Here is a 24,987-nt window from a genome sequence, read left to right on the forward strand (position 1 = left end):
TAAAATGAAAAGTACTCAAGGTAATCAACTGTTATTTTATTTAAAATATAGAATGAAGTTAAAAATAGAAAATTACTTTTCTTTATGATAAGAAATTTTATCATAAAAATCTTAAAATTGAGGAAAGCAACATTTTAAGTATGCAGGATGCAACAGAAGGAGATATTTCAAGTAATTATATTTTTTAGTCAGTTTAATTGGGAATTAGACAAAGGGCAGAATTGCATTTTCAAAAATTGTTCTTATTCAATGCCTTTCAAAGATAATTGATCTTCAATACGAAGACCAAAGGAGTAAAGTTCTCAGATTTATAAAAATAAACACTGGATTATATTCAGTGTGTGTGCTAAGTCACTTCAATCGTGTCTGACTCTTTATGACCCCATGTACCATAGCCTGCCAGGCTCCTCTGTCCATGGGATTCTCCAGTCAAGAGTATAGGAGTGGGTTGCCATGCTCGCCTTCAGGAGAGCTTCCCAAACCAGACTCTCTTACGATTTGTGCATTGGCAGACTGTTTTTGGTTTTTTTTTTTTTACCATTACTGCCACCTGGGAAGCCTCAAAACGATTATATACATTCAAAATAATTTGGGGATAAAGTATATTCCTTGATTCCCAAAGTATTTGAAAATGAGCATTCAACAATTAATCAAATGTGTCAATTCATTTTCAGAAAAAAATAGACATATCTGTATTAAGGTTTCTTATTTCATGTCATTTGAAGGAACTCTTTTAATCAGGTAATTACTGACTGCTCTAACAGTGCATCAAAGTGCTGTCAGATCATTATTCACTTCAGTCCAGTCACTCAGTCGTGTCCAACACTGTGACCCCATGGACTGCAGCACACCAGGCCTCCCCGTCCATCACCAACTCCTGGAGCTTCCTCAAACTCAAGTCCATTGAGTCAGTGATGCCATCCAACCATCTCATCCTCTGTCGTCCCCTTCTCCTCCTGCCTTCAATCTTTCCCAGCATCAGGGGCTTTTCCAATGAGTCAGCTCTTCACATCAGGTGGCCAGAGTATTGGAGTTTCAGCTTCAGCAGCAGTCCTTCCAATGAACACCCAGGACTGATCTCCTTTAGAATGGACTGGTTGAATCTCCTTGCAGTCCAAAGGACTCTCAAGAGTCTTCTCCAACACCACAGTTCAAAAGCATCAGTTCTTCAGCACTCAGCTATCTTTATAGTCCAACTCTCACATCCATACATGACTATTGGAAAAACCATAGCCTTGACTAGATATACTTTTGTTGGCAAAGGAATATCTCTGCATTTTAATATGATGTCTAGGTAGGTCATAACTTTTCTTCTGAGAAGAAAGTGTCTTTTAATTTCATGGCTGCAGTCACCATCTCAGTGATTTTGGAGCCCAAACAAATAAAGTCTCTCACTGTTTCCACTGTTTCCCCATCTACTTGCCATGAAGTGATGGGACCAGATGCCATGATCTTAGTTTTCTAAATGTTGAGTTTAAGCCAACTTTTTCACTCTCTTTCTCTTTCATCAAGAGGCTCTTTAGTTCTTCACTTTCTGCCATAAGGGTGGTGTCATCTGCGTATCTGAAGTTATTGACATTCCTCCCGGCAATCTAGATTCCAGCTTGTGCTTCATCCAGCCCAGTATTTCTCATGATGTACTCTGCATATAAGTTAAATGAGCAGGGTGACAATATACAGCCTTGATGTACTCCTTGTATTTGGAACCAGTCTGTTGTTCCATGTCCAGTTCTAACTGTTGCTTCCTGACCTGCATACAGATTTCTCAGGAGGCAGGTCAAGTGGTCTTGTAATCCAATCTCTTAAAGAATTTTCCACAGTTTATTGTGATCCACACAATCAAAGGCTTTGGCATAGTCAATAAAGCAGAAGTTTTTCTGGAGCTCTCTTGCTTTTTTGATGATCCAGCGGATGTTGGCAATTTGATTTCTGGTTCATCTGCCTTTTCTAAATCCAGATTGAACATCTATAAGTTCATAATTCACATACTTTAAAGCCTGGCTTGGAGAATTTTGAGCATTACTTTGTTAGCATGTGAGATGAGTGTAATTTGAGCATTCTTTGGCATTTTCTTTCTTCGGGACTGGAATGAAAACTGACCTTTTCCAGTCCTGTGGCCATTGCTGAGTTTTCTAAATTTGCCAGCATATTGAGTGCAGCACTTTTACAGCATCATCTTTTAGAATGTGAAATAGCTCTACTGGAATTCCATCACCTCCAGGAGCTTTGCAGTGATGCTTCCTAAGGCCCACTTGACTTTGCATTCCAGGATGTCTGGCTCTAGGTAAATGATCACACCATCATGAATATCTGGGTCATGAAGATCTTTTTTGTATAGTTCTTTTGTGTATTTTTGCCACCTCTTCTTAATATCTTCTGCTTCTGTTAGGTCCATACCATTTCTGTCATTTATTGTGCCCATCTTTGCATGAAATGTTCCCTTGGTATCTCTGAGTTTCTTGAAGAGATCTTTAGTCTTCCCCATTTATTGTTTTTCTCTATTTCTTTGCACTGATCACTGAGGAAGGCTTTCTTATCTCTTTGCTATTCTTTGAAACTCTGCATTCAGATGCTTATATCTTTCCTTTTCTCCTTTGCCTTTCACTTCTCTTCTTTTCTCAGCTATTTGTAAGGCCTCCCCAGACAACCATTTTGCCTTTTTGCACTTCTTTTTCTTGGGGATGGTCTTGATCCCTGCCTCCTGTACAATGTCATAAACCTCCCTCCATAGTTCTTCAGGCACTCTGTCTATCAGATATAATCCCTTGAATCTATTTCTCACTTCCACTGTATAATCATAAGGGATTTGATTTAGGTTGTACCTGAATGGTCTAGTGGTTTTCCCTACTTTCTTCAGTTTCAGTCTGAATTTGACAATAAGGAGTTCATGATCTGAGCCACAGTCAGCTCCCGGTCTTGCTTTTGCTGACTGTGTAGAGCCTCTCCATCTTTGGCTGCAAAGAATATAATCAATCTGATTTTGGTGTTGACCATCTGGTGATGTCCATGTGTAGAGTCTTCTCTTGTGTTGTTGGAAGAGGATGTTTCCTATGATCAGTGCGTTCTCTTGGCAAAACTTTTAGCATTTGCCCTGCTTCATTCTGTACTCCAAGGCCAAATTTGCCTGTTACTCCAGGTATTTGTTGACTTCCTACTTTGGCATTCAATTCCCCTATAATGAAAAGGAGATCTTTGGGGGGGGGGCGGTATTAGTTCTAGAAAGTCTTGTAGGCCTTCATAGAACTGTTCAACTTCAGCTTCTTCAGCATTACTGGTCGGGGCATAGACTTGGATTACTGTGATATTGAATGGTTTGCCTTGGAAACGAACAGAGATCATTCTGTTCTAATTTCCTTTAGATTTGACTGGCTTCACCTCTTTTCAGTCCAAGGGACTCTCAAGAGTCTTCTCCAACACCACAGTTCAAAAGCATCAATTCTTTTTGGTACTCAGCTTTGTTTATGGCCTAACTCTCATATCCATACACGATTACTGGAAAAACCATAGTTTCAACTATATAGAAATTTTTTCAGCAAAGTAATGCCCCTTCTTTTTAATATGCTGTCTAGGTTGGTCATAGTTTTTCTTCCAATGAGCATGCGTTTTTTAATTTTGTGGCTGCAGTCACCATCTGCAGTGATTTTGGAGCCCAGGAAACTAATATCTGTCACTGTTTCCATTGTTTCCCCATCTGTTTGCCATGAAGTGATGGAACTGGATGCCATGATCTTCTTTTTTGGAATATTGAGTTTTAAGCCAGAATTTTCACCCTCTTCTTTCACTTACATCAAGAGGCTCTTTAGCTCTTCTTTCCTTTCTGCCATAAGGGTGATATTATCTGCATATAGGAGGTTACTGATATTTCTCCTGAAATCCTGATTCCAGCTTTTGCTTCATCCAGTCTGGCATTTAGTATGATGTACTTTTGTGCTCAGCTGGGAAAGAATCTGCCTGCAATTCGGAAGACCTGCGTTGGATCCCTGAGTTGGGAAGATCCCCTGGAGAAGGGCAAGGCTACCCACTCTGGCATTCTGGCCTGGAGAGTTCCAGGGACTGTATAGTTCATGCGGGCGCCAAGAGTCAGACATACTGAGTGACCTTCACTTTCACTTTTACTCTGCATAGAAGTTAAATAAGCAAGGTGACAATATAGAGCCTTGATGTGCTCCTTTCCCAATTTGGAACCATCCATTGTTCCATGTCCAGTTCTAACTGTTGCTTCTTGACCTGCATACAGAGTTCTCAGAAGGCAGGTCAGATAGTCTGGTATTCCCATCTCTTTAAGAATTTTCCACAGTTTGTTGTGATCCACACAGTCAAACACTTTAGCATAGTCAGTGAAGCAGATGTTTTCTAGAACTCTCTTGCTTTCTCAATGATCCAGCAGATGTTGGCAGTTTGATTTCTGGTTCCTCTGCCTTTTCTAAGTCCAGCTTGAACATCTGGAAGTTCTCGGTTTATGTACTATTGAAGTCTGGCTTGGATAATTTTGAGCATTACTTTGCTAGTGTGTGAGATGAGTGCAACTGTGTGGTAGTTTGAACATTCTCTGGCATTGTCTTTACTTGGGATTGGAATGATAACTGCCTTTTCCAGTCCTGTGGCCACTGCTGAGTTTTCCAAATTTGCTGGCATATTGAGTGCAGCATTTTCACAGCATCGTCTTTCAGGATTTGAAGTAGCGCCACCCTCTGCGGTTCCAGTAGAACTCCTTTGGAGTTCCATCACCTCCACTAGCTTTGTTCGCAGTGATGCTTCCTAAGGCCCACTTGACTTCGCACTCCAGAATGTCTGGCTCTAAGTGAGTGATCACACCATCATGGTTATCTGGGTCACTAAGATCCTTTTTTGTATAGTTCTTCTGTGTTTTCTTGCCACCTCTTCTTAATATCTTCTGCTTCTGTTGGGTCCATACCATTTCTGTCTTGAAATATTCCCTTGGTACCTCTAATTTTCTTGAAGAGATCTCTAGTCTTTCCCATTCTATTGTTTTCCTCTATTTCCTTTCATTGATCACCAAGGAATTCTTTCGTATCTCTCCTTGCTATTCTTTGGAACTCTGCATTCAGATGGGTTTATCTTTCCTTTTCTCCTTTGCCTTTCACTTCTCTTCTTTTCTCAGACAACCATTTGGCCTTTTTGCTTCTTCTTGGGCATGGTTTTTGACTATTGCCTGCAATACAATGTACAAAAGATCATTATCAGTGGACTGCAGTCATATTCTCCTCAATTCCTAGAGAATGTCCATGTCATGAAGGGAAAGAAACACCACGCAGAAATATCTTGTATGTGACCAAACAAATAGCTTCTGCTGTAGAACATTTGTTCCAGTAAGTTTACAGGCATTTGGAAGTACTCAGATACATTCTAATAACACCTACAATCTTGGAATTCTTTCATGTCATTCTTGGCATTTCAATACCCACCTTCATCAAACCAATGATATTATTGAGAGTTTGGATGCCATGGTCTGAGGACAGTTAGCATAAACACTGACCATGTGTTCTGGGTCAGCTCAGTCCCACCTCGTTTGACCTCAAAAATCTGAAGATTAGAGCTGGGCTCTTCTTGTGGATTGAATGCCTCATACCATATAATCCTTTCAGCTGAACTGAGAATCAAAAAAGTAATGATCTCAAAATCATTTCCAAGCAGTAGAATTAACAACGGCATGATGCCTGTGGGCCTAGACAGATGGAGACTGGATACTCACATGAAGCTGTGATTTCTGGATTGACTTGGAGTCTTGTGGCAGCAGTGATTGATGGAGCATTGATTGCAGAGCCATTGGTCCAATGGCCAAGTGAGCCTTGCCACTTGTCACGTTGAAATGTGGGTCTACTTTCTTAGAGCTTTCATCATACCACTGAAGCCTCATCTAATTCCATCTCATCCATCAGTACTGCCTTCATTATTTTCTACTCCCTTCTGGGTACAGAGCAGATGGGAAGGGACTTGTTTTGAATTTGATTCATCCACAGTTAACCTTCCGGGATATTTGAGCCAGAAGACAGGATGATACTTCCTAGAAATTGCCACATCAACATGAGGAGTTTTGATTCACTCTGGGCGTGGTCCTGGGAGGTTAGGTGCCAAAGAAAACTGCTAAAAAGATGTCAAGCCAGGTGAGTTTCCAAGACCACATGGATAGAACTGTTGGAGGAGAGGGTGAGATGGAGAGTAGCATGGTAGTGTATTACATAAGACCACATGTAAAACAGATAGCCAATGGGAATTTGCAATATGACTCAGGAAACTCAAACTGGGGCTCTGTGACAACCTAGGGGGGTCAGAAAGGGTGGGAGGTGGGAGGGAGGTTCAAGAGCGAGGGGACATATGTGTACCTATGGCTGATTCGTGTTGATGTATGGCAGAAATCAAACCAACATTGTAAAAGCAATTATCCTTCAATTAAACATAAATTTAAAAAAAATTTTTTAAATTGATTGCAAGGAGGTGGCAGAGGGACACAGCATGAAGCCTGAGGGGGGCTGGGGCCCTCTGACCAGGAACCAGAAGGAAGCTGGTGAGGCTTCTGGAGACAGTAGCTGTGTTTCTAGATGGCCAGAGACTCAGGTATGCAGCGCCACCTCTGCAGAGGTTTCAAGGGTAACAAAAGGCGGCTCCTGGCACTCTGTTCTCTGCTCTCTTCCTTGTGGGATCCCCAGCAGCTCTGAGAGCAGCTGATAGGGTGTGCCCCCAAGAGTCTCCCCCTCCCTGCCGGCTGTGCGTCGTCCGTCAGGAGCTGCTCTGTAGAGCACCTCCTGGCCCCCAGTACACGCAGTGTCGAGACTTCTGACGAAACTGCTCTTGCTTTTATAGGGTTGAACGTCAGGATGCTAGACGCGTGGTGCAGAGGTTCCAATTGCCGGGAAAGCAAATGAAAAGGGAGACTGTCACTTCGCTCTTGGCTTTAGTGCTTATTCTCATTGGAGGGAAATACCTCCTCTGAATTAACGGGGACATTCAAGGAAGGGTAAAGAAATCATAATTCAGTAATAGTGTGGAATCGTCGGCCTCCACCTCAGCGCCTCGTGGGCCCGCAAGTCATGAGGAATTGAAAGGATTTGTAATGGCAGCACACGTCAGTTCTGCACAACAGCACAACTGTGCTGAAACGCAGAACAAGAAAATCGTTACAACTGTTTGCTTCGTTTTGGGCCAAATTTATATTTCCTCATAGAGCAAAGGAAGGTGAAGTACAGGTGTTTGCCATCAAAACTCTTAATCTGTAATCATTTGACTTATTATCCAAACTTAGGTACAGATTATCCTTTTTACCCCCAGAGAAAATGAAGTATGGGCACTTCTAATTGAATACATTGATATGTATGGTTTAAAGGGAAAAAATGAGAATACGTCAGAGCAGGCCCTACTACACACACAGCTCTGAGTCACCATTTAAAAAGAAAACAGGGCGTTGGTAATAATAGCATGAAACATGGGCAGATACATGTTAGTGATATTTCGTTTTCATGCAGAAGACAAGGCTTTTTCTGTTTCAAGCGATACATTAGACGATTGGGTTCTCAAGAAATCAAACCCCGTTCCCCTGTCAAGTTCTGAAATAAAATGAAAAGTATAACAGATGGAGAGAGAATATCACCTCTATCACTGCTGCTGATGATCATTTTGAAGACTGTGGCTTACTCCTAAGAGCTCATGGGCTGGGAAGCAAGCAGAAGGTCCTACAGGGATGTGCAGTCTGCAGGCGGAGCAATTCTTCAGGGGGAGGAGTGAAGTGATTGAGAGACAGACACACACACACACACACACACACACACAAAAGAGACATGGATATCTGCTGGCTCCCTTGCCCACTTCTTCCTTCTAAACTTTCCAATGAAATGCCCGTCTGGAACAGAAGGAAGAGAGCTGAGGACTGTGGTGCTGGAATTACTCCACGTGGAAGTCTTTCTCACTGCTGTGGCTGTTTACTTGACAAGTTGCATCCAACTCTTTGTGACCCCATGGACTGTGGCCCACCAGGCTCCTGTGTCCATGGGATTTCCCAGGCAAGAATACTGGAGTGGTTTGCTGTTTTCTTTTCCAGGGGAATCTTCCCGATTCAGGGATCTAACCTGCGCCTCCTGCATTGGCAGGTGGATTCTTTACCTCTGAACCACCAGGGAAGCGCAAGATATACATAAAAGACATAAAAGTAGAATATAAAATAGATAAATAGGAAAAGGTAGCTTTAAGGTGAAATAAAACACCCCGTCTTTGAATCTGTCCCTAAACTGATATTCAAAAAGTGGCTGACAAATACCCAGACACATGTGGTGATAAGGTGAGAATCTGCCACAGGGAAGCGGGGACCCAAGGCTGAAGTGACCCTGTCACCAATCCCCAGGGAGAGCCCTTGAGGATTTGCACCAGAGGCAAGTTCCCTCCACCCTGCCCAGGGCTTCCAGATGGGGCTCTGACCTTAGAGGGCAGGCCAGGTAACTCCCCAGCCAAGCCAGCCCCTCCGCCCTCAGCATCACGTTAACCACCTTCTTTTAATGAAGGATTCCGTTCAACACTTCTACTAAAAAGGCTCCTTCTAAAACCCCCTCAATAATTTGTCAAGTGAACAGTTTGTGGCCTGAGATTCATATTTGATAAAAGTCTTCTCCAAATATTTGTCTTTCATCATAACCATGAGAAGAAAACATCTTTAGCCAAGTCGTTTCAGCACGTAGTATTCATGAATTTCCTCAGGGCCTGGAGACAACTTTGCTGCAACTGCCGATAGGACCCAGGGCTCCCTCCTGTCTCTCCTGCACCCTCTTCTGCTCTTCGCCCTCCCCCCTGAGACCAACCCTCCGCCTTGGGGGCAGCTTCCAGCAGGGTGGCTGAGCACAGAGCAGAAATAACCTTCAAAACCGCCCGCCTTCCTGCACAGACTTTCTAGAGATGCTCTAGTGATGCCTGGAACAGCCCCTCCCACGTGGCGGGATAATTCTGGTGCACAGGTGAAACCAATACAGAAAACGGGTTTCTCCTGACCTAGTTCCAGCAGCATTCGGAGAGACAGGATTCCCCAAGGAGCCTCACAGCCAAACACCCCTGAAGAGGCTGCTCAGTATTCAAGGAGCCGTCTTTAAGACAGCCAGCACTCCGGGACCAGTGAGGCTTCCCCAGAGATACCAGTAGGTGGTCGGTGGAGAGAGAGAGAGAGAGAAAAGAAGGAGAAGGGAAAAAGAGGGAGGAGAAGAAGAGAGAAAGAAACACAAAGGGAAGGAAAGGGAAGGGAAGGAGAAAAGAGAAAAGAAAGAGGAGAAGGAGAGAGAAAGACGTGTCTGAGGACTCCTTCCGCAGGTGAGGGGGCTGCGGCCCGTCCACAGGGTGGACGGCAGGCTGGAGACCCGAGAGGCGCTGCAGGGGCTGTGCACAGCCGTCTGCCACAGGAGGCCCTGTGCACAGCCGTCTGCCACAGGAGGCCCTGTGCACAGCCGTCTGCCACAGGAGGCCCTGTGCACAGCCGTCTGCCACAGGAGGCCCTGTGCACAGCCGTCTGCCACAGGAGGCCCTGTGCACAGCCGTCTGCCACAGGAGGCCCTGTGCACAGCCGTCTGCCACAGGAGGCCCTGTGCACAGCCGTCTGCCACAGGATTCCCACAAACCGTCCCGGGTGGACAGAGGAACAGACCGCATGGCGCTCTCCAGCGAAGCCCAGTCCGCACACCCGCAGCGCTCGACGCTGGGAATCGCACCGAGCTGTCCCTACACACAGCGTCGTACACACAGTGGCAGCCCGCTGAGGATTACGAAGCAGGGGGCAGGGGACAGGATCCGAGGGGCACCGTGGAAGGACAGCTCGGGCCTCAGTTCAGATGAGGGAACAACGTCATTGCCGGAAACTAAACAAAGGTCCCAGCATGAAGTGGAACGTGTGCTTTCCCCGGAGTGTTTGTTCTGCTAACGAAACGCCAACCCAGCAGCTGCTGGTTTCGTCCTTGCCGCTGTCCTCACCGACACCTTGGGAGGATGCGCTTCCGTCAGCGCGGCTTCCCGCCAGGTAGCTCTCGAGGTTGGAAAACTCCGCAGCGAACGCAGCCCGCGGTGGGGACAACTCAGGTGGCTCGTCTCTGGAGCGCGCTGGTCCCTGAGGGGTTGACACTGGCCTGGTTCCCAACACCCGATATCACTGCTCTGCAAGCCTCCAAACCCACTTTGCACAGGAATGCTGAAACCACCTGAACTGAAAGGTGCTTTGGGGTGGGGAAAAAAAAAAAAGCACAAAGCTGGTATTCTAACTAAAGCAGAATTCCCTTCCTTTGTCGTGTATCTGCCAGTGATGTGATGGATCAAGAAAGTTGTTAAGTCATAAATTGCACATGGGGAATAAAATGTTGATTCTCTCTCACAACGTAGACTTGGGAGAACAGTTTTACCCCAGGTTTCTTAGCAAGTTCACCGTGTTTATATTCGCTGGATACACATTTCAGCATGAATGTGACGGAACACATTCCAACACGCAGATGCAGGCAAAGCATCTTGCCACGCAAGCAAAGACCTGACAGTGTTAACACATTTAAAATGTTGTCTAATGCGTGTGGCACATTTGCCAAGACATCGACTATAGAAAATGGTTAACATTTTTATGCATGTTTTTTTCCTGCAAGGAATCAAATTTAGATTTGTGTGCATTGCCTGGAATAGTAAGTAATTATTACTTATTGAATATTCTCATCTACCTTGATCATTGAGGATCTCTTTTTTGTTTTATGTTACACAATTAGGGGAAACTTTCTAGAATGTTTTTATCTTTTTAAATGTATTTTTCAAGTGCACACAGAAGTGCATTTAAATTTAGACCATGTGTATATTAGACCTAGTGTGCTCTTACACAGAAAAAAATTAAAACAGCAGAGTAAACAGCAATGGACGAAGGTTTCCCATTATTATGTGAGCCTATTGTTTGTATTCCATATACCTCCCTGGTTTGCTTCTGCTATTTCCTCCTATTGAAATGACTCGTCCCTGCTCTTCTCTGAATGTCCAAATGCAGCCTAACTCAAACGTCACCATCTCCAACCCACCTCTCCCAGCTCTGTTGAACTTGGTCCCTTCCTTAAACACTAAGAGTCTCACTCTACCGTTCAGGGCAGTCTGCATTTTGTTCTTGTGTTATTTTTTTCATTCTTACAAGAACAATCCCTGAAGGTAGGCCCTCAGTCACTCAGAAGAGTACTCTTCATTAAATAGGTGCAAAGTGAATATCATTGTGATGTAGAATGAATAGATAAGAACTGAGAAAAACCCTCACAGAAATTCAAGAGCAGGTCCTAGAACTGAAACAGCCCTAACACTTTGAAGCGTACTAAATTTTCTTTGTCTAAACTGTCATAATCAAGCAGTCCCAATTCTCTTTATAAGCTGAATATAAAAATCTTTGAATGGGAGAATGCTCTGTGTGCTAATCATTAAAAACTACAGATAAAGAGCTCATCAAAGAATAACTTTGAGAAATAAATGCCATAAAACAAAAGTACCATTTTAAGATTAGGAGAAGAGTAGACCATAGGATGGAGAAGGCAATGGCACTCCATTCCAGTACTCTTGCCTGGAAAATCCCATGGACGGAGGAGCCTGATGGGCTGTAGTCCATGGGGTCGCTAAGAGTCAGGCACGACTGAGCGACTTCACTTTCACTTTTCACTTTCATGCATTGGAGAAGGAAATGGCAACCCACTCCAGTATTCTTGCCTGGAGAATCCCAGGGACAGAGGAGCCTAGTGGGCTGCCGTCTATGGGGTCGCACAGAGTCGGACACGACTGAAGCGACTTAGCAGCAGCAGCAGCAGCAGACCATAGGATGTAGGAAATGGATGCAACTCTAAGAGATGTACGGCTAACACTTCTGAGATGAATTGTTCTCCATCCACTTTTTCATTCAACAAATATCTTGTTGTTTGTTCAGTCGCTAAGTTGCGGCCAACTTTGTGACCCCATGGACTGCAGCAGGCCAGGCTTCTCTGTCCTTCACTATCTCCTAGAGTTTGCTCAAACTCACGTCCATCAAGTCGGTGGTCATCCAACCATCTCATCTGCGGCTGCCCCCTTCTCCTGTCTTCAATCTTCAACCTCTGCTCCTAGCATTAGCGTCTTTTCCAACAAATATTTAGTTATATTTTAAATCTGACACTCTTCTTGCTGCTGAGCAGATGATGGTAAACAAATTCCCTGCTTACAGTAAATACATGTAAAATCAATAAGGTGCCAGTAAGCAGGGTGTGAGTTTGCATCGAAGGCTATCAAGAAAGACCTCTAGGACAGGTGGTCTTTGAACTGAGCCTTAGATGAAAAGGTGGTAGGAGCAGTAGCCACATCCAAAGAGGAACTTTCCAGACCAGGGCACAGTAAGTACAAGTGCCCAGAGGCACGGAGGTTACTTGGTTCTTGAGGAAAAGTAAGAACCCATCACAGTTAAAACAGAGTGAACAGGCAGAGGTTGGCAAGAGCCGGTGTGAACGTGGGGGGTAGCTGACCATGCAGGGCCCTTGCAGGACACAGTTAAAGATTTGGGATTTTATTCTGTGCAAGATAGGCATCTGTTGGAGAGCTTGGGCAGGGGACTTAACGTGACTTGGATCTAGGTTTAGAAGGGTCCCTCTGGCTTCTGTGTGAAGATCAGGGTCGGCTAGGCTGGTGGTGATAAGTAATGATGAAGTGTGGGAGTCATTTAGGACAGTACAGTAAGTCCCCTACATATGAACCTTCAGGTGGCCAACTTTCCAAGATACAAACTGCATTCCATCAACGTCAGACGTGAGCGACATCGCAGCTTGTCCTCCGACTCCTGTCACTGATGACCCTCCAGCTCTACCGTCTCTCACCTCCTCTCCTTCCTCCAGTCAGTAACCCTTCTTGCCTGTTCACTGGATTCAGCCCCTGCGTGCCCGCTGCTGTACTTAATTCAAGGTCCTGAATTATCAGATTAGAAATGTCTTCTTTATTTTTTGTTTGCTTTTTATGTATTATTTGTGTGAAAACTATTATAAACCTGTTGCAGTGAAAGAAAAGTGAAAGCATTAGTCGTTCAGTCTTGTCCCACTCTTTGTGACCCCATGGACTGTATCCCTCCAGGCTCCTCTGTCCATGGGATTCTCCAGGCAAGAATACTGGAGTGGGTTGCCATTCTGTTCTCCAAGGAATCTTTCCAACCCAGGGACCGAACCCGAGTCTCCTACACTGCAGGCAGACTCTTTACCATCTGAGCCACCAGGGAAGCCCAAGCAAACTGGTTATAGTACAGTACTATATAGCCAATTGTGTTATCTGCGTCCCTAAGCTAACTTTGTTGGAATTACAAACAAATTGGATTTATGAACATTCTCTCAGAATGGAGCTTGTTCTTACACAGGGCACTTACTGTAGAGCCAGGGGCCAGGCAAGCGATGCAGGTCCTGGTGTCAGGGCAGTAGCTGTGGAGTGGTGAGAAGTGGCTGAATGCTGCATACGTTTTGTTAGAACCAAGGTCACATTGTAGCTCAGCTGGTAAAGAATCTGCCCACAATGCGGGGGATCCCGGTTCAATTCCTGGATTGGGAAGATCCCCTGGAGAAGGGAACGGCTATCCACTCGAGTTTTCTGGCCTGGAGAATTCCATGGACTGTATTGTCCACGGGCATCCCTAAGAGTCGGACATGACTTAGCGATTTTCATTTTCACTTTCAAGGTCACATTACTCTTTTAGGCTGTTACTGAGTAGGATTCTACCAGAGGTGGATGAAAGAAAAGTTCCCTTTCTACTGGGTCTCTGTGATAACAATGCATCCTGGCAATCATGCCCCACCTTCCTCTCTGGGGCCTCAGCTGTTAGGATTAACCCCTGTTCTCAGAGATACCTGGGTGACAGGCTTTGTGTCAGAAGGCAAGCCAGATCCCAGAGCTCCAAAGCTGCTGTTCCTTCCACTCAATCTCATGTTTTGCCAGTGGTCTTCTGCATACCTAAGAGGAATTTTGAACAGAAAGGCCATATGTAAAGTATATTTTTTAGCATTAGGAAAAGTTCTGAATATTAACTAAATGGTTAACTTCATAAAAAATCACAAGCATCTTATTTTCAAAAGGCTGGGGTAATGAATTTTAGCAATACTCTTATTTTATAGGCTGCAAGCAATAATGCAATAATTTATATTTGAGCAATTCTAGTAAGTGACTGTGTGGGGTAGCACTCACACTCAGTGAGTGATATTTCCTCTGCAGCCTTGTTTTGAAATATGTGTCTAAATTTTAAATGTTATTAAAAGCCTACCTGAAAATGCCATTTAAAGAACTCTTTCTAAGAGTACAAATGTGAGTTTGTTGCTATTCTTGATGATACATATATTTATTTATTCTGAAATATTAGCCAATGATGTCTTTTTTTTAATCCTGAAAAAATTTTCAATCACCTATGCGTTTACTCTAAGTCATTAACCAATCCTCTCGCAGGCCTGATGGCTCAGCCAGTAAAGAATCTGCCTACAACGCAGGAGACACAGGAGATGTGGGTTTGACCCCTGGGCCGAGAAATCCCCTGGAGGAGGAAATGGCAACCCACTCCAGTATTTTCTTGCCTGGAGCATCCCTTGGACAGAAGAGCCTGGTGGGCGACAGTCCATGGGGTTGCAAAGAGTTAGACACAACTGAGCCCACAATAGGTTTTATTGTAATAGCAGTATTGTGCTAGACAGTGCTTTTTATTGAAACAGTAGGATTCTAACCAATTCTTTCCTTCCTGTTCTCGAATAAGAATTTAACTGTTCTTAGAGAGTCTTGGTTGCTATTATATTTAGAATGCATGATGCAATTACCCATATTTTGAACAAGAAATATGGACATTGACATTAAAAAGGCTTCCCCCTCACATATTGTGAGTCATTTTTCCTCCACTAGACTTTTTCCTGCATATTTCTCCTAGTGAGGAAAAAACTCTAGGCCTCTTGAGTCAAGAATTTATTTCTTCCCCTTTCCCAACCATCCTCCAGAAACTCAAATTGAATGGAATGCATTCTGCATCTGTGGATGGTCCTGTGGTTCATATTTTGGCCTAGAGGTAGGAAGAATAATCTAGAACTTAGACACAGCTCCTGTTCTCTGAAGACCCGACTCCTGAATAAGCCCTCAGGTGACATGATCTGAAGAAAGGCCTGCCATTCAGCTGAGGGTCTAAATAATGACACTTGATGAAGTCTACCAATTTATTCTTTTTTAAAAATTAATTTTGATTGGAGTATAGTTGCTTTACAATATCGTGTTAATTTCCAAAGTGAAGTAGAGAGGTGAAAGTTGCTCTTTGCAACCCAAAGGACCATACAATCCATGGAATTCTCCAGGCCAGATACTGGAGTGGGTAGCCTTTCCCTTCTCCAGGGGATCTTCCCAACCTGGGTATCAAACCCAGGTCTCCCGCATTGTGGGCAGATTCTTTACCATTGAGCCACAAGGGAAGTCCAAGTATCCTGGAATGGGTAGTGTATCCCTTCTCCATCAGATCTTCCCAACCCAGGAAGCGAACTGGAGTCTCCTGCATTGCGGTATAGTTGCTTTAAAATGTTGTGTTAATTTCTACTGTACAGCATAATTAATCAGCTATACGCATACATATACCCCTTTTTTCTTGGATTTTCCTCCCATTTAGGTCATCCAGAGCACCGAGTAGGGTTTCCTGTGCCAAAATGAGTATTTTTCCAAGTGTCCAAAGGGGATTTTTAACCATTTTTTGTTTCATTAAAGAGGAGTTCTGTCATCTCTTTTCATGTTCCTCACCATTTTGCTAATCCTGGATAGTAGGAGAATTTGCAGATGTGAGTCAGGGATTTCACTCCATCCATATTTACTGGTGCAAGGTTCTTTTGAGATACAGAAAGGAGCGCCTCTATTTAAATAAGAGCGGTCACCCAGGGTGCTCAGGATGACTCTGCACACTTGTTAGGAACAGTCTCATCGGTTAGAGGGTGTCTGGGGCCCCTTTGGGCCTTCCCGGGTGGCAGAGTGGTAAAGAATCCACCTGCCAACACAGGAGATGCAAGTTTGGTCCCTGGGTAGGGAAGGTCCCCTGGAGAAGGACATGGGAACGCACTCCAGGACTCTTGCCTGGAGAATCCCATGACAGAGGAGGCTGGCGGGCTACAGTCCACAGGGTCACAGAGAATCAGACACGACTAAGCAGCTGAGCGCACACACGCAGGGTGCCTTCCAGCGAAAACCTTTCAGGTTCCCACACAGATGTTAAAGGGATACTTCCTGTCTTAGAAGATGCTAGAATGGAGGTGTGTGGATTCCCTGTATGTAGGATAAAATGATTTATCCTGTCAGAGTCACTGAGTTTCAGACCCACTTTTTTGCCTATTGGATTCTCTGAAAGTCAGACAAGCTTCAACCCTAATGGCTTATTTTAGTTGTTTTCAACAGATTATGTAAGAGTAGAAATCAGAGGCTATTATGCTCCGGGTCTTCTGTTTCTCCTTGTTCTGTTTTCAGCACTTATACTAAGCATGAAGGAAGAGCACAGTGAAATGGTTATTTGGCCCTTTTGTTAGGTCCTGGGGTCCAACATTTTCTAATCCCATTAACAAAAAAGTACATTGCCACTCAAAACCACAAACATCGCAAATATCTAAGTTTATGAAACCAGTAATTCACTTTACACATATTTTCTCATAGAGCTTTAAGGCCATAACCAAACAATTCCTCTTGAAATTACACAGAGAAATTTAGTCATATAATATAAAAAATAAGGAAGTTCTCTCTGTGTAATATAATGAAAATAAATTTCACAGAGAAATTTAGTCAGATAATATAAAAAATAAGGAAGTTCTCTCTGTATAATATAATGACAATAAATTTCACAATCTGAACAATGTTAACTTTGTAGGAGGAGTTAATTATTTAAAAAATTATTGCTGTATTATGTGCAATTAATTGTGCTTTATGCCAAAAAAATCAGTGTTGAATGTTTGCTTAGTACACATTGTTAAAGTAAGAATTTTTATTATATGAAATTATAAATTAAATTCGTGTACCAAATTTGGCTTGAGGATGGCTTGTTGCCACTGAATTTACAAGAGGAAGTGCAAAACATACCAAAAAGGAAAAGAATTTATGGTTTTCCTCATCAATGCATCTATTTTTCCCAGATACATAAATGGTTGCTGATTCTATTCCCATCCTGTGAAATGTGGACCCCAGGGAAGCAACAGGGCCTGCCAAATGAAAGGGCACACACCCTGTCTACAGCAGTAATGGATACCTATCTAGGGAATGAAGGATCCGCAGAAACAGGCAGGGGTTACTTGTGTCTGATTCTGTCTGTACAGTTGACTTGCCTATTAATGCCACTTCAATACCCGTGAGCTGAAAACTTTAGGTATATTTTATCCCATGGAATAGAAAGGTAGAAGTGACCAGCATCAGTTCTTAAAAAAGTCACTTGTGCATTGCTGTAGGTCTCTCCCATGGAAAATTTATGACCCATGTTTTTAAAGTTTCAGTAAATCTTTTATCTGAAAGCCAGTAAAATTCAACAAAATGCCCTTAGATTTTCTAAACAACTTATAAGTAAATCCACCATTCCTTTAAAAGTTAGAAATTCTTTTAAGCACCATCATTCAAATTTTTCATTTAAATAGTCATGTTCATTTGAAAATGTAACTTATACTTTAAAATTACATTTGCCATTAAATATCCTCAGATTTTATAAAGCAGAACTAAATCATGGATGAAATAGACTCGACCTGTTAAACCGCCAAGACACACTTTATGCTTTTACTTTCTAAAATTAAAATTTATAAACATAATTTCCCCTCCAGCAAAGCCAATTTGGTTTCCTTTGAATGAAGAAGACGTGTAACTGGTAGGTCAGGAGAGAAAAAAGAAGAGCATTAATTGAGTGGCAGTGATAGTTCACTCTTCACGCTTAGTGTAAAGTAAAAAAATAAAATAAAAAGAGGTCGATCTTTATATCACAGGCCCTTTCTGTTATTACAGAAGACTCAGCATTCCTAATACTGATAGGCCATACAACTGTCCAGGTGTGACCTATATTTATGCTACGAAGACAATTTTAATTGTTACCTCATTGGAGGGTCGGTCTTTCACAGCCGTCACTTGTTCATGCTTGAGGACGTGCTTAAAAACTGCCCTTCAATCTTAATCATTTCTGCTGCTAGCTCATTATGAACAAAATAATAGGTTTTCCAGCAACGGGTTCAATGTGCATCACAAGCCGCAGTGTTTACAAAGATGACAATGACAGGAAGTATCCCGAGATGGGCTAACTAAAGCACACAAAACGCAAGACAGAAAGCTCTCCAGAAACCTGGCTGAAGTTTGGAAGCCCTTCCTTGTTTTGAGAAGTGTGGAGGAGTCTCAGAGTTCTGTTTGATCCTAGCGATGATGCTTAAGAGGGAGCAGGAAAGGTCATGTCGAAACTGCCAAATTCTGCCAAAAAATGTGTACCCTGCACTCTTTCCTAGCCAAGTCTTAACAGACATTGCCCAGTTCACACCTGACAGTCACAAAAGAAATCTCCCAGCTTTGTAATGGAAACTTGCTGGGTACCGGATAGACTCAGTAAGGCCTAAAGCTCTAAGAAGGCAGCCGTTTCTCAATAATCAATAAATAACTCTGCCAGCTTCCATTCATATCCATATAGTTTATCTCTCTGAAATAGCTTTCAAAGAAAATTTGCAAAGGCCTGAATACATACATAAATACACACACATCAAAATAGAAGAGAGGAAAGCAGAAGTCAGGAAATAGATGTTCAGCTTTTCCTGAGGCAGTTCCCTAAAAAGCAAATAGAAGCTGGAAAAGGGGGATGAGCACTCATCAAGAGAACATTTATATGATGAACAGACAGAGGAGTGAAATTCACATACATACACAAGCCGCTTGAACCAAAGGACGTTACTCCTAGAACGTTTATGCAGGGCGAACTTGTAAGTGTGCTTTATATATTTTAGCTCTTTATTTGAAATACTGACCTGTGTCCCATATAATACTGAGGTTACTATCTGTAATTTTTTTTTGTCTTTCATATCTCATTTTTAAGAAACTTTAGTTAGTAGTTTCCTACAAAAGCAAGAGGATTTACTGACTTTGTCACAATTGTGAGTTTATTGTTCTCTTGATAAATACACCAGATTTTCTCAGGTGCATATAAAGACATTGTGCTCTGATGAAGTCCAGGAAAGGAGAGAAACTATTACTCTTACCAGACTTTGCTGGTTCTGTTCAACCAAACTGACCTAAGGAACAAGCATAAGCTTAGCTTGGAGGCTCTGGGGTCTTCACTGAACAATGTAACTCATATCATCAGCACGATCTTTATGATGAAACATTTCTAAGAACAGCTTAAATATTGTGACAAGGTGTACAATAATGAGTCTGCCTGTGAAAATCATTATTTTTTAATGTATCATCATTCTTTCCATATGACTAAAATGTACGGTTAACAGTAAAGAGTTTATAATTCATACCTGAAAATCTTCCAAGAAGATCCTCAGCTAAAATTTTTGGAAAAAATATTTTGTTTTCCAAAGCATCAATTTTCAAATGGCATAATTCTACTACCTGGCCTTTCCTTTTCTTTCTATAGGCTCTAACAAAGAGAACAGTACATTTTGTTTGTAATTTAAAATTCATTAACTTGTGCTTTCCTTACAAAACTATTCTGAATAGATAGTATACTCCTAATAGTCAATATATAGTTCATCCTATACTTAATAAAAATTCCAAATAGGTACACTTTAAATTTTAATCACTTTAAGTCATTACATAGCTTTCTTGCTCTTTTACAAACTCACTGACATTTTACAGCTTACAAAATCTCTTAGTTTTCACTTGCAATTAACGCAGCTTCACTCACTCCAACTCAGTTGTTTCTCTAAACTTAAGATATCCATTGGATGGATTCCAGTTTCCACGACAGAAGATTCTGGAGATAAAAGTGTTTCCTATTTACTTTGCTTCATCCAAGTATATGTAAAACATGAAACAATTTATATTTATTTTTAACTGGAACTAATTGGCTCTTAGTATAACACCTCTGCTTTAAATTTATATCTACTGCAGATTACCTAAGAAAACAATACATTTGGCTTTCAGTTTTGAGATCGGTTGGGTGGATGCAAAATCCTCTAATCCTGGTACCCAAGACACTGCATTTTTCTAGTGCTAGGATGAGACTCACTGGGCACTTACCATGAAGGTACATCACTCTGGCTGTGTGATATAGTGTAGATGTTATTACACTAGACTAGTCAAAATGCATCCTTTAATTTGCATCCTTAATCCTTTAATAAATCCCCTAATACATCTGAAAACACATGCATTTCCTCACTTCTGCCATCATTCCTTATTCTCCTATTCATCCCACAAAACCAGAAACATTCCAAGAAATTTAATTTTACACTGAACCGTTCTCAGGGTGACCTTTAAAATTTAATAGCAACAACAACAAAAAAATCTCACTGACAAGGACCAAGTCACTTGTACCTCAAAATTAACTGCACACTGAGCAGCTGACTCTGTACAAAAATCCCCCAATTCAAATCAAGCCCAGCGTTTTCTAAGAAGCAGGGGAACCACATGTCACATCAGGTTGCTGCGTTCAAGGTCAGTCCTCAGCTCAGACAGTCCCTGCTCTGCGATACAGCTGGACAATAAAGACACATCACTTCCCTGGGAAGCTGGTCTGGAGCTGTAACGACAAGTGGGCTGAGTGGCCCAGGGGTCTTCATTTCTGTCGAACGACTGGTGCATTTAGTTTGCTGAGACCTTGCGAATATACACCCCTCCCCAGTAAAGCAATCCTGCACACACCAAGATTTTCCCACCAAGTGTTTTCATTTCCAGAAGTGAAATGGGCTCAAAAATTTCAAAATCATGTTGAAAAACAAGAAAAGTTTGTCTTTCTTCCTATTTACTTCTGGAAAATCTATATTCCAGGAAAGAATGTGTTTCTGCCTAAATCTTAAAAAGAGAATGAGGAGCACTTCCAGATACTAACGGGGGGAGCAGTGACTATTCTGAGCGTGTGTTTAAATGGTCAGGGATCACCTTGCAATGTCAAGTGAAGGAAAGTGAAGGATCACTTACCCTGGACTCAAAAACATCTACAACTGAGCCGCCCTCTGTATAACCAGCATTTCCCAGGTTTCTGTGTATATGTTACTGTTTCGGTTTCATGTGTCAGCAAATGTCTGTTTACGCAGCTTCCTGTTATTAATTATGGGAAGCAGGTTTTCTTGAAGTACATTAGAGGCTCTTTCAAGTCTCCTCCAGACAAGGCAAGACATTGGTGATTCCTTTAATGTTTGTACAAAGCCGGAAATGGAGTTAAAATACATTGTTGCCTTGTATAGCTTACAACCTCTTATCTCTCACAGAGGGGTGGGGTAAAGACAGAAATAATAATAATTTAAGAAAAAGCAGATCACAGCAGTTTCTATTCCCATCTCTAGACACTGAGATAACAGAATTGGATACGTTCTTTATGACGATTAATTAACGGATCACAGCATGAAGTCTGAACTCTAAACGCTGACAAAAATGTTTCCAAGATCAACTCAAATTGTAAAGTGCTCAAAGACAGGAAGAGAGGTTCCAGTGTAAAGTTATCTATAAAGAAACAAAAATACTGACCTGATTTCTGGTGTATTACCAAGCTTTTCCTAGAGAAACATCTGGTCGGTCCATCTAGCTCTCTGCCTTTGAAATAGGAGCAAATATACTTGCATGCGTTCAAATCCTAAAGGAGCCAAAACATCTGGAAGTTTTAGAAGAAAAGCAAAATAGTTATGGGGGGAAATCCAGATTAAAAAAATGCAGATGTTTAATTGACCTGTCAGTTACGTTAGGAGGAAAGAAGGGCAGAAATAACCAGAAGCCACTGGTGGAAAATTAAAATCGTTTCATGAGCCAATGCCAAGCTAAAAGCAGCGAAAACTGTAACAGAATACAGACAGGGGCTTTCTCAGCTGAGATCTGAAAATGTTACCATGTGCGATTTTGTAAATTAGCCATTTCCAAAAAAAAAAAAAACCTTTTGCATTAAAGCACAATAAAAGTTCTTCAGACTCTCCTCTCTCTCTTTGGTCGTTAATTTGGGCACTTAGGCAGAATTTGGCTTTCATCAGAGACAAACTCTCCCCCCCGTGCTCCTCGCCCCCTTTCCGAGACCCCCTAATACTGCTGAGTGGCCAGAAATTACAGATGCAAAGGGGAGCTGACAAATGACGGCCAGGCCCCTCCCCCCGAGCTTAGACAGTCAAAGCTGCTTCAGAACATGCCTGAGAGCAGGGAGTGCAGAGACAAAGACACAAAGACTCCATTTTCTCGTGAAAATAGACTTGGTGTGTAAAACACTAGTGAGAAAAGTGGAAAGCTGACACATATGTGCAATTTTCGAGAGGCAGGGCTGGATCTTTCAAGAAGATTGAAATTGCATTTGATTGCATCAAAAACCTAACAAATGTTGTTTAACCTAAGAAGTCTTTTCAGTCTGTAAAAAGACATTCAGTGGCAAGATACTTTATTTTTTTTTTCTTTTTAAGCACATGGTGCAAAAGGAAAAAGAGTCTTGAGCTCAGTAAAGAGACGTTGATTTCATCCTACTGCTACATCAAGAATTAACCCTGGTTCAGTTCACGGGTCTACAGAATAAAGGGGAAAGTTAAAAAAAAAATACAAAAAAAATACTCTATTAAATCAAAGGGTTCAGAGAGATAATATTAAATCCTTATGAGTATGTTTTCTATAAAAAGAATCCCCTCCCAGCAGCCGCAGGGTATCATTACTGGAGAGGCAGCAAGTGGTTTATTAGAGATTCAAGCCATGGCATCTGGGCCTTGCCAAGCATGCAAGTTGCAGCCTGTGAGCCCCTGGCTCTCACAGTCCCTCGGCATCTCACAGTAAGTGCTGTCTGCCTGGCCGCGCCCTGCGCCCCGCGTGTGTAGGTGCAGAGGCTGGGACCAGCAGACAAAGAAGAGCATCCTCAACTACGATGGAAGCCCATGCTTTTCTTCCTCCCTAAATTCTTTCAGAGCTGAAAAGAGAAATGTGAGAGGAAAAAAAAAAGAAATCACAATGTGAATTAGGGAACTAATTTAGAACATATCTTCAAGTGATACTCTGTATCTGTTGTAAGTCCCTATAGAAGGCAAGAAAGAGGGAGAGAGAAAGAGAGAAAGTTCAAAGTTCATCATAATCCTTTAAAGCAAGGGAGGGGGCTTCCCCCACCTGCCTTCTTAGATTGTCAACATTGGTGCATCTTTGTGTTTCTTTTTTTTATTTATTTAAATTTATTTATTTTAATTGGAGGCTACTTACTTTACAATATTGTATTGGTTCTGCCACACATCAACATGCATCTGCCACGGGTGTACACGTGTTCCCATCCTGAACCCCCTCCCACCTCCCTCCCCGTACCATCCCTCCAGGTCATCCCAGTGCACCAGCCCCAAGCATCCTGTATCGAACCTGGACTGGCGATTCGTTTCTTATATGATATTATACATGTTTCCATGACATTCCCCCAAATCATCCCACCCTCTCCCTCTCCCATAGAGTCTGAAAGACTGTTCTATACATCTTTTTCATTTCATACACCATGCAAACACATTCAGTCGTATATGGAAACTGACCACAGGACCACCTTTAGACAGGAGAGAACTCTATAAGATTTAAATGAACCAGTTGGTAGAATTTTGTTTTACTTAAATATCATGGGCTTTGACCAAGTGCTCCTCTGAAACCTTTAGTAAACATTTCTCTCCCAAATTAAGTCTATTTTCATCCCCAGCCCAACCATTCAATGGTTTTCTGTTCTTCATAAATGGGTTCAATCCATGTGGAATACTTAGGATGGGCTTAAAATAAGTGTCAGACCATTAATAGCTTAAAATGTAATTAATAGCAGTTGTCAGTCTTAATTTTAAAAATTTGCAATATTTTTTTTAATTGAGAACACCTATTGTCCTCTATCACTCCCTTCCAAGTTCTTGCTATTCTTATACTTCTTTAATTAATAGGAATAGTGGAGAGAAAAGGCAGCTAAAAATTAACTGCATAGTGTAATTAAGGATGACTGAAAGGAAAATGAGAGTGTTAGATAAGTCCTATGACCATTGACATGTTTCACACAAACCCTTTATTGTAAATTTTAAAAAATTCAAGTCAGTATACTTTCTAGCTTTCCTTTCCAATCAAATCAAAATACAGGAAATTTATAACATGAGTTCATAACATCGAGGTTTTCTTTGTGGCATTAACAATGATCTGACTGCCCCTAGCACCCACTTATTTGCCACGAAAAGGGAATAAGGTGAATGGAGTGCTTGTTTGGGAGTTTGGGAGCATAACTTAAAAAATTTTTTTTTTATTTGAAGTATAGTTGATTTAAAAGGTTGTGTTAATTTCCACAGTACAACAAAGTGACTCAGTTATACACATATATACGCCCTTTTATGACATTCTTCTCCATTATGGTTTATCACAGGATACTGAATATAGTTCTCAGTGCTGTACGGTAGGACCTTGCTGTTTTCCATCCTACATATATAAAACAGTTTACATCGTCTAATCCCAACCTCCCACTCCACCCTCCCCTAAACCTCCCTCCTTGGCAACCACAGACCTATTCTCTAGGCCTGTGAGTCTATATCCGCTTCATAGACAGGTCCCTTTGTGGCATACTTTAGATTCCACGTACGAATGATATCATGTGGTATTTGAGTTTTTCTTTCTAATTCATTTCGCATGATCATCTCTAGGGCCATCCACCGTCCTGCAGACAGCATGACTTCATTCTTTTTTGTGGCTGAGCAGTATTCCACTGTATATGTGCATCACGTCTTCTTACCCATTCATCTGTGGTCAGACATGTACACTGTTTCCATGTCTTGGCTGTGGTGAATAGAGCTTCAGTGAAGACAGGGGTACGTGTATCTTCTTGAACTCAAGCTCTCTACAGGTAGATGCCTGGAATAGGATTGCTGGACCACACGGCAG

At 42.1% G+C, this 24,987-nt stretch overlaps 2 long non-coding RNA genes across 4 annotated transcripts in view; one reads left to right on the top strand and one right to left on the bottom strand.

Moving 5' to 3' along the window:
* LOC147356048 (uncharacterized) overlaps window positions 1–24,987 on the top strand; it is a 52,975-nt gene that overhangs the window by 17,036 nt on the left and 10,952 nt on the right. The window lies entirely within an intron of this gene.
* Window positions 2,586–18,224, bottom strand: LOC147356049 (uncharacterized). 2 transcript variants are annotated; one of them, XR_015142575.1, is made up of 3 exons: window positions 18,049–18,224; window positions 13,836–13,938; window positions 2,586–5,173 (listed from the first exon to the last, which is right to left on the bottom strand). It is a non-coding gene; the product is annotated as an uncharacterized LOC147356049 (long non-coding RNA). The 2 variants fall into 2 exon arrangements; XR_015142576.1 differs by lacking the exon at window positions 2,586–5,173 and adding an exon at window positions 13,352–13,412 and having other exon boundaries at window positions 18,049–18,137.

This window comes from Bos grunniens, chromosome 16 (assembly GCF_055505025.1).
Source record: "Bos grunniens cultivar Pamir isolate PY7600 chromosome 16, Bosgru_T2T1.0, whole genome shotgun sequence".
Taxonomy (NCBI): Eukaryota; Metazoa; Chordata; class Mammalia; order Artiodactyla; family Bovidae; genus Bos; species Bos grunniens.